The 9,900-nt window shown below is 38.9% G+C and overlaps 1 protein-coding gene across 1 annotated transcript in view; it reads right to left on the bottom strand.

The window, feature by feature from the left end:
- Nucleotides 1-9,900, bottom strand: part of LOC124776326 (V-type proton ATPase subunit H) — a 74,448-nt gene that overhangs the window by 11,898 nt on the left and 52,650 nt on the right.

Raw genomic sequence — 9,900 nt, 5'->3', positions numbered from 1 at the left:
CATGTGCAATGAGGAAAGAAGTGAGGCATGCTATTGTATCTTGCACTTGTCAACAACGCCAACAATTATTGAAATATCAAAGGAACAGAACTGCATAGAGGTATACCTCCAAGCAGAACAGAATTCTTGTTTTATTAGATTGTCAGTGCATTATTTTCACTGTAGTTTACACATCATCTCACTTTGAAATCTTCCCCATGATGCATCACTCAGCATATGACCAATAATAGCAATTTACAGTGTAAAATAATGATATAATTTTTAAGCATGTTCCAGTATTATGCCATACTATAAATGTGAATAAGAGAATCGTCTCAAATGCTTAGGCCCCATAAAATACACATTTCATTTTAATAAGTCCGTTTTTTTAGTAATGACAGTCTAACCTGCGTGACATATATTCCTAGCTTTCCAACAGTAGCCTGTTTGCTTCTCTTCCCGGAATATTTCTTGTCACTAACTCTGTCAGTTTTTCAGAAATAACCACACATATTACAACGGGAATGTATGTCTATTTTGATCATCTGTTCAACTTTACTTCTGAATTTCATTTTGAGGTTTTCTAAATATGGAAGTCCATATCACATACTTTTGTGATACACCAACGGTTAGTGACTAGTTTGTGTTCCACATATCATTTGCACCATAAGTCTTAATGATGTGGAACAAGTCATTTTATATTAATAACTTTTTTTAATTCTTTTGTGCTTAATATTTATTATTTATTTTTTATTTCTTAGTCACAGACAGACAGACATTAGTAATTCCTAGTTATCAACATTTACACATTACAATAACAGATAGTAGTCTGCGCAATATGACTTGTTGAAGAGAAATGTTTTCAGTTTAGTTTCAAACTTTAATTTGCTGTCAGTCAAGCATTTTATATCACTGGGTAAGTGATCAAAACTTTTGGATGCAGAATTATAAACCACTGTTTGTGCTTCAGACAACCTTAATGTGGTGTAATGAATGTCATTTCTTTTTCTTCTAGTACTTTAATTATGTAAATCATTGTTCCTGTTGATGTGTAATGGATTATTTACTGCTACCCTCACACCTAGCAGCAGGCAGGCACAGTACAAAGAATGTTCACATAGATTTTGGGCAAAGTCTTCTCCAGAAAGGAAAAAAAGTACATGCACCCCCCCCCCTCCACACACACACACACACACACACACACACACACACACACACGACCTCTGTCTCTGGCTGTGCAAAGCCACGGTCTTTTTTAAAGAGGGTGTAAATGTGAACAATGAATAATTATCAGCAGGAGGAATTTCGGGCATGAGATGCTGACCAACAACCATAGCAATCACATAACCGTGTATTGTGCGGGGACAAGGCCATTGGTACAGTGTGGCTTCAGAGCATTTGCAGTTAGATAGGCACTGAAAAACACATGAAAGAATCGAATTAAACAGTGCAGCCATAATTCAGGTATACAAAAGAAAATATTGCTTGAACGGTTCCACTTATGAATGAAACGTAATTTCTTTAAACATCAGATTACGATAGGACAGATCAGTACACCTGTAAACAATGCAAGCTGTTATTTTTGATGAAACAACTATATCTCCACACAGTCAAAGCAGCACATGCTAATTGGGATAAACCCACAAAGTCGACAGATATCCCCAACAGTCAAAACTGGGCACATGCACATCAGAGTGACATCGCAGGGAAATATCCCCATGGTGAACTATGTAGGCATAAATGTGGTGAACATAATATTTTGGGCTATATAAGATGGCAAACACAAGCTTCAAGCTTGTGACGCAATAACAACTCCCCCCCCCCCCCCCCCCCCCCATTTCTTTTTTTTACCTCCATGCACTTTCCTGAAATATGTTAAATTCTGATTTCTTTTCCTATGGTTTCTACTTGTTGTTGTTGTGGTCTTCAGTCCTGAGACTGGTTTGATGCAGCTCTCCATGCTACTCTAACCTGTGCAAGCTTCTTCATCTCCCAGTACCTACTGCAGCCTACATCCTTCTGAATCTGCTTAGTGTATTCATCTCTTGGTCTCCCTCTACGATTTTTACCCTCCACGCTGCCCTCCAATGCTAAATTTGTGATCCCTTGATGCCTCAAAACATGTCCTACCAACCGATCCCTTCTTCTAGTCAAGTTGTGCCACAAACTCCTCGTCTCCCCAATTCTATTCAATACCTCCTCATTAGTTATGTGATCTACCCATCTAATCTTCAGCATTCTTGTGTAGCACCACATTTCGAAAGCTTCTATTCTCTTCTCGTCTAAACTATTTATCGTCCATGTTTCACTTCCATACATGGCTACACTCCATACAAATACCTTCTGAAACGACTTCCTAACACTTAAATCAATACTCGATGTTAACAAATTTCTCTTCTTCAGAAACACTTTCCTTGCCATTGCCAGTCTACATTTTATATCCTCTCTACTTCGACCATCATCAGTTATTTTGCTCCCCAAATAGCAAAACTCCTTTACTACTTTAAGTGTGTCATTTCCTAATCTAATTTCCTCAGCATCACACTACTTAATTCGACTACATTCCATTATCCTTGTTTCGATTTTGTTGATGTTCACCTTATACCCTCATTTCAAGACACTGTCCATTCCGTTGAACTGCTCTTCCAAGTCCTTTGCTGTTTCTGACAGAATTACAATGTCATCGGCGAACCTCAAAGTTTTTATTTCTTCTCCATGGATTTTAATACCTACTCCAAACTTTTCTTTTCTTTCCTTCACTGCTTGCTCAATATACAGATTGAATAGCATCGGGTAGCGGCTACGACCCTGTCTCACTCCCTTCCCAACCACTGCTTCCCTTTCATGCCCCTCGACTCTTATAACTGCCATCTGGTTTCTGTAAAAATTGTAAATTTCTACTTATTGAAGGCAATACTATGGATTTTATCTGTCCTCCGATCTGTTATTTCTAAACTTATATTTAATATGATATCTCTGTGCTACTAAAACTTTGGCTAAACAGAAAAGAAAATGAACCTCAGAAAACCAAATGCTTCTACAATCTTTTATTCAAGGTTACTGAAGCTGACAGAAGTTAAATAAAATGTAATGGGATATAGAGTGATTACGTAAAGTGTGGTGAAAAAACCAAGACGACACACAACAAAAACCACATTGTGTTCTATTACAGAGAAAAAGAGAAGAGAGGAAATTGAGGCATAGTGTTTATTGTTAACAAGAAGCTTAAAAACAATACTGCTGATGTGGAATGAATCTCATATAGGACAGCGAGGTTTGTTTTAAAAATCCTCTGCCAATCATTCATGTCTATTCCCCAATGTGTTCACAACAACTCCATGATAAGTTGAATGAGCTGATAAATTACAGAAATTCCACTAAAGTATCTTAATGGGGCATTTGAATGCGCAAGTAGAACAAAAACTGAAGAAAGATTCTACATTGGGAAAACTGGGCCACAATGTCAGATCATACACCAGAAAAATTTGTTGGGAAGAAGAATGTGTGTCTGCTTAATTTATTCTCAGAGAAGAAAAGAATTAGAAAATGGACAGGCAAGGAGTAAATTTAACACAAAAATTTTTATCAAACAACAAATAAAGTAAGCAAAATGTAAGGCTATTAAATCATTTTTGAACTGCAACTGATATAAGGCTAAAAACAAATATCATTAGATAGGAAGTCAGAAATACAGATTATGTGAAGTACCTGTCCACTTCCATGCCTGAATGGTCAGTGTGTCTGACTGCCAACCTATTAAACAACTTGCAGCATGGATTCCGAAAAGAATGATTCACATTAACAGCAGCAGCAGCAACAACTTTTTACCATGAACATCTCAACTGGATAAAGGAAACAAAGCCATTGGGATTTTTCCATACTTACCTGAGGCCTTTAATTATGTGAATCATGGCATACAATTATGCAAATTAGAAACTTATTCTTGTAAAAGGAGAAGTTCTAAATTTCGTAAGTTCCAAGATAGAAGACAGTGTAGTAAACAACGTTATAAGAACAAAAGTAAGATCTTAACAGGAAGATCAGCATACAAAACTGTGGAGTCCCTCAGGGAAATATTCTTGGGCCTTTTCTGTTTCTTTTTATAAATTAATGACATTACATATCCACAAAACTTGAAGTTCATGAACTATGCTGCTGATGTATCATTTATTAGCTGGGGGCCATACTGAACAGCCACAGATCCAAAGCAATACAGAGAACATTGAACTAATCACAGAATATCTAACAATGAATAAACTTACAGTAAAACCCCATACTAAGGAACCCGCCTTTAAAGAATACTTCTGTTGGTCCCGGCGATAACGCCATAAAAACAGTGTTCCTGAAATTCGGTTTTAAAGAATCGTGCTTTCTTTTAAATCCCGCTTTTAAGAAATAAGTGTGTTACAATTTGCAAATTAAAATACGGTCTGCAGCTGCACTTCTTGTTTTCGGACATTAAATCGTAACGTTAGGCTTTGATCATTTGTATTCTTAAAATCGGTGTCCGCGTTAGCGTTCGGATATTGGTCTTTTATCGATAGTTGTGAAGTTATCAAGATTGGTGAATGTTAAACTGATCATTTGAAAACACAATTCTCCAGCACTACCGCGCTCCAGCTGTCGTGTCTGACGCTATAATGTAAAAGCATTAAGTGTCTACTGTAGTTGTGTAGTCTACTTACAATAGTGTACATGTAATATGGCCAGCAAACGAAGAAATGATGATAATGTACTTACTTCTACACCCACTATGGAAATGAGTGAGCTGTTTGCTGCTGATATTGGTGAAAAAACTGAAATTGGTGGTGACAGTGATGGTGACGAGGATGATGATGATGATGATGATGTGGACTCAACAACACAAAGTTTTTCTGCAGCTGTGGAAGGACTTGAGACTGTTAGAAGGTATTTCTCATCCTTCGTTGTGAATGAGTCAGTTCTTAGCAGTATTAACCAGCTGGAATGACGACTTCTAGGAGTACACTGTGCGGGAAGGAAGCAGCAGACTACTCTTCTAGATTTTTTCAGAAATAAAGACAGTATAGCAGTTTTATTCATTATTGTGATATCTACTGTGATGATGATACTCCGAGGAGTGTAGGGGACAATGCAGGCGACCCGCACCGCTGTACTAAGCGAGGTCCCAGTGAAGGTGGTTTACCATTGCCTTTCTCCATCATATCTACTGTATTTACTTGAATCTAAGCCGCACTTTTTTTCCGGTTTTTGTAAGTGAAAGTTCTGAAAAATGTTGGTAGGTGCCGCCACAACTAACTTCTGCCATCTAATATATGTAGCGCTACAGAGGCATGCTTTGCAGGCACAAAGATAAATACTGGCACCAAAACCTATGCGTCAGTAAATAAACTAAAAGAAAAGGTAGAAGAATGTAAACATTATGCCATGTGTTCTTTTGTGTTTGCTGCTATCTCATTTAAATCCTGTCTGCCTAATAAACTACAAAACTAGAGTGAGACAACAGCAAACGCGGAAGAATATACACATAATGTCATGTTTATATTCGTATTATTCTTATGCTGAATAGTGATACAGTCAGAAATGAAGCACGAATCTAAGATGACTAATTTCTGTGCAGAATGTAATATACTAAAGAGGTGTCTGCAAAGATTTTCAAACGGAGAAAAATTTTCGCTAAACTCTCGTTCGGAACAAATTCTATCATACGCAGTCTACTATTTGGTTCTTGTTGATCATCATCAAAGAAAGCAGCAGTGTAAGTAACAACAAATAGCACTCTCTTGCCGTTGTTTCAGTTATGAGACAATTCCTCTCTTTTTTTTTATTGTAAGCCGCGGTAGTGCACACAAAAGCAAGCCATGCCACGAGCGACGACAGGTCGTAAACACTCATTATCAGAATGCGACAAACAATGCATGACACAGTACAATAATGCATTTTCAGCTTAGAGTGACATAAACACCTATAACAAAGAGAACAGCACTTATGAGATCAAAGCAAAATAAGCAATTGATTCAAACCAGACGAAGCACGTGAAAAAGGAAGGGTACTCGTATAAATACGGACGGAGCGCCTGACACATAGCAATGGCTACTTGGTAAAGCCTAACTGTTAAGCTTACGACTCGAACCAAACTACTGTAGGTGTATTTTCATCCATTCGACCTCAATTGTCTCTCATGTTACAATGGACCAACTTTGTTTCTATTTGGAGGGGCGGTCTAAAACTTTTCTCTCCCCTTGAATTTCGAGTCTCAAATTTCAGGGGCGGCCTAGATTCGGGAAAAATTTTTTTCCTTGATTTAGAGTCTCATTTTTCAGGTGCGGCTTAGATTCGAGTAAGTACGGTAATTCATCGAGTGCCATTAGCAAAATAAAATTTTCTCCTCTTAGATCAAGATACCAGTTGATGACTTTCGATGTGACCTAACATCCAAAATATCTTGAAATTAAAAAGAAAGTATTATAAATATATTGAGTAGTTTTAAATTTGCCATGAAACATTTTCATGTTCACTGTATTTTTGTATTCAGCATGAGGTGAGTTTGTGATTATGGAGTATTTATATGGCCTAAATAGCCTAGATTCCAATTTTGATTCTGGAACACTTATTTAGTGCATTTTGACCTCAACCCTTATTTAAGGAAAACCCTCTTTTAAGGAACAAATTTTTTCATCCCCAGAGATTCGTTAGAAAGGGGTTTTACTGTACACTGAAGAAGGGTAAGGCTGCTGTAATGAAGTTCTTGTTAAAGTATAACCAGTCTCAAACTGAATCACTGTCTACAGTTGAAATGTGCAATAAATGGAAGTTTTTAAGCACTGTGATTGATGAACATCTTAAATGGGAACAACATATCAGCTACATCTGTTAAAAGATTACTAAAACATCTCTCAAATTATAACTCTTCCTGTCCTTATAGGAATATACTAAATAATAAACCACTCACATTTATAATATGTGGTTGAAATTTGGGGTGAGGCACCCATTGTCTACATGGATAGGATATTTGGGCTTCAAAATAGAGCGGTTAGGATAATTGCTAACATGAGCCAACACCAGTTCTGTAGGGACTACTTTAAAAATTATAATTAATTGACTGCATATTCATCGAATGTCCTTAAGACTATAATGTTTGTAAAAGAGAATATTTATAAAGTGTGATGAACAACAGAGAGAGTCACAGTTACAATGCAGGAACGAGATGTCATTATTATAAGATACTGAATAATTTAATTGGATAAATAAGAAATCTACTAACCAAGCAGCGGCAGAACACACACATAAAAGTTTATAATTAGGCAAGCTTTCGGAGTCAGTGGGTCCTCCTTCAGGCAGAAGGGTTGAAGGGGAAGGAAGAAGGGTGAAGGAAAAGAACTGAAGGGATCTAGGAAAAAGGGTAGATTTTGGGAAAGTCACCCAGAACCACGGATCGGGGGAGACTTACCGCATGGGATGAGAAGGAAAGACCGATTGTTGGGGACTGCATCGGACGAGAGTTGAAAACCTGAGAGCTTAAAGGTGGAAGACAGGGTAATATGCAAGACAGAAATTACTGCTTAAACATCACACATGAGTTAATAAGAGTGGAAAGCTAAGTGCAATGTATGTAACAGAGGTGAGAGGGAGGCGGTGAAAAATAGATGGGTGAGACAATGAAAGATGTAGAAAACTATAACGGAGTAAAGAAAAAAGTATTTTACTGCGAAGGAAAGCTGAGACGTAAAAAATTAATGTAAATTAAAGCCAGGTGAGTGGCGAGAACCCAGCGCATGTTTTAGCTCTAGTTCCCACAGGTGGAGTTCTGAGGTACTACTGTCTGGAGAATGTATCAAGATCGCGTGTGTGGTTTACATCGGCAACCTTCATTTATGTGTGTGTTCTGCTGCCACTCGGTAAGCAGATTTATCGATTCAATTACATTATTTTGTCAAAAATTGACTGTTTTTGTTGAATAATAAAGAGCTACAAATTACAGTCAATTTGAAGCTGGAAGATATTTCTATAATCGCTTGCCAAATAATATAAAGCAACTCCATGGCAATCTTTTTAGGGGCAAATTGAAACAACTGTTAACTCAAAGATGTTCATACTCACTCAAAGATTTCTAAGATGTACTACTGAGAGTTCTACTTTTACGTTCTACAGTAACTGTTGATATATGTGGTTAATGTTTACATAAAATGCTAACTGTAACTTTTATACAAGGGGCGTTCAAAAAGAAATGAGCCAGAGGCATAATTACTGAAACCAGTACCTGTATGTTAGAAGTATTGACCCTGGCTGTTGAGACACTTGTTCCACTGTGACACAAGGTGAATGGCTCTCTCATAAAATTCCTGAGGCTGTGATGTTAACCAGTTCTGCACGTACAGCTGGACGTCGTCATCCAAGGTGAATCGTTTCCCCCTCAGAGCTTTTTAAGGGGACCAAAAATACCATAATCATAGGGAGAGAGGTCCGGACTGTGTGGAGGGTGGCCGAGAACCTCCCACTTGAATTTCTGCAGGAGTGCCATCACTGTGTTGGCTGTATGAAGCTTTGCATTATCGTGGAGCGGAATGACCCCACAGGTGAGATTGCCTGGTCATTTTGATTTGATCGCTTGGCAAAGGGTGGTCCAGGTTTGCGAGTAACGCTGGGCTTTCACTGTTGTCCCACGCTGCAGGAAGGGAATCGGAAGGGGGCCATCTTGGTCAATGGAGAATGTCAGCATAACCTTTTCTGCACTCGTGTAGATGGCCTTAGCTTTTTTTTTATTGTGGTGGTGACCTTGATGCTTCCACTGGAGACTTTGTTGTTTTGATTCTGGTTGGAAGTGATGATACCATGACTCATCTCCAGCCATCACTCATGCCAGGAACGCATTCCCTTAACGAGCATAGCACTGCAGATGAGCAAGACAGCGGGTCATTCAACATGATTCCTGGTCTGGTTGAAGACTGTGGGGCACCGATTGGGCACACACTTTGTGCATGTGCAGTCATTCCTTCATGACTGTGTGAACACTTCCAATGCTCAATCTGACCACGGCGGCTATGGCTTTCACTGTCACTCGGAGATCCTGGGTAATGAGTGCATCCACCAGCTGGATGATGTCATCAGTAATGCAGTGTAGTGCTCCAGACTGTGCATCATCGGCTAACGATATCCATCCCGCCCTGAAGCACTTGTGCCATGCCATGACCCTTGCAAGGGACATGCAGTGTTCGCCGTACACTTGTGACATTCGTCGATGAATGTCCATACCTCCTACTCCTTCCGCTGACAAAAAACAAACACCTCTCAGCCTCCACATCACTGTTTGCAATGCGACTGGCAGCGATGGACAATTGACGCATGCTGCTGCTGGCTCTTTATAGTCACATGACGTGCACGCATGCCCTCTAGCGATGGGCCGTGAACTTCCACGCACTGGTCAGAACCACACCTCATTACACGTGCCATGATATTACCTTCCTGTCACCGGTTTGCACATTCCAGACTCCGGCTCGTTTCTTTCTGAATGCACCTTATATATTCATTATATATACAGGCTGATACTTTGTAAATGTACACAAAACTATTCTCAGCAGCCCTAGAAAATAATTTTCAGGCCCCTCAAATGTCAAAATGACGAAGGAATACACTTCAATGGAATTTATCTGAACCATCTTCAGTCTGCTGACGACACACCTTCAGTCTGCTGATGACACAGCACTGTTTGCTTCCAGTGTACATAAACTTCAACAATGAATATAAGAACTTAATAAAACAATCATTTACAATGAGACTAAAATAATATTGTCATGTAGAAGAAGGTGTAATTAGATGAATGACGAACACTAACTTCACTTAAAGGTTTATTCAGCACTTGCACATACAGGAGTGCGGAGCGAACTGCCTCCGGCCAGAACACATACGGTATATACAGGGTGGTCCATTGATAGTGACCGGGCC

Source organism: Schistocerca piceifrons, chromosome 2, assembly GCF_021461385.2.
Source record: "Schistocerca piceifrons isolate TAMUIC-IGC-003096 chromosome 2, iqSchPice1.1, whole genome shotgun sequence".
NCBI lineage: Eukaryota > Metazoa > Arthropoda > Insecta > Orthoptera > Acrididae > Schistocerca > Schistocerca piceifrons.
This window is presented reverse-complemented; position numbering and strand designations above follow the sequence as displayed.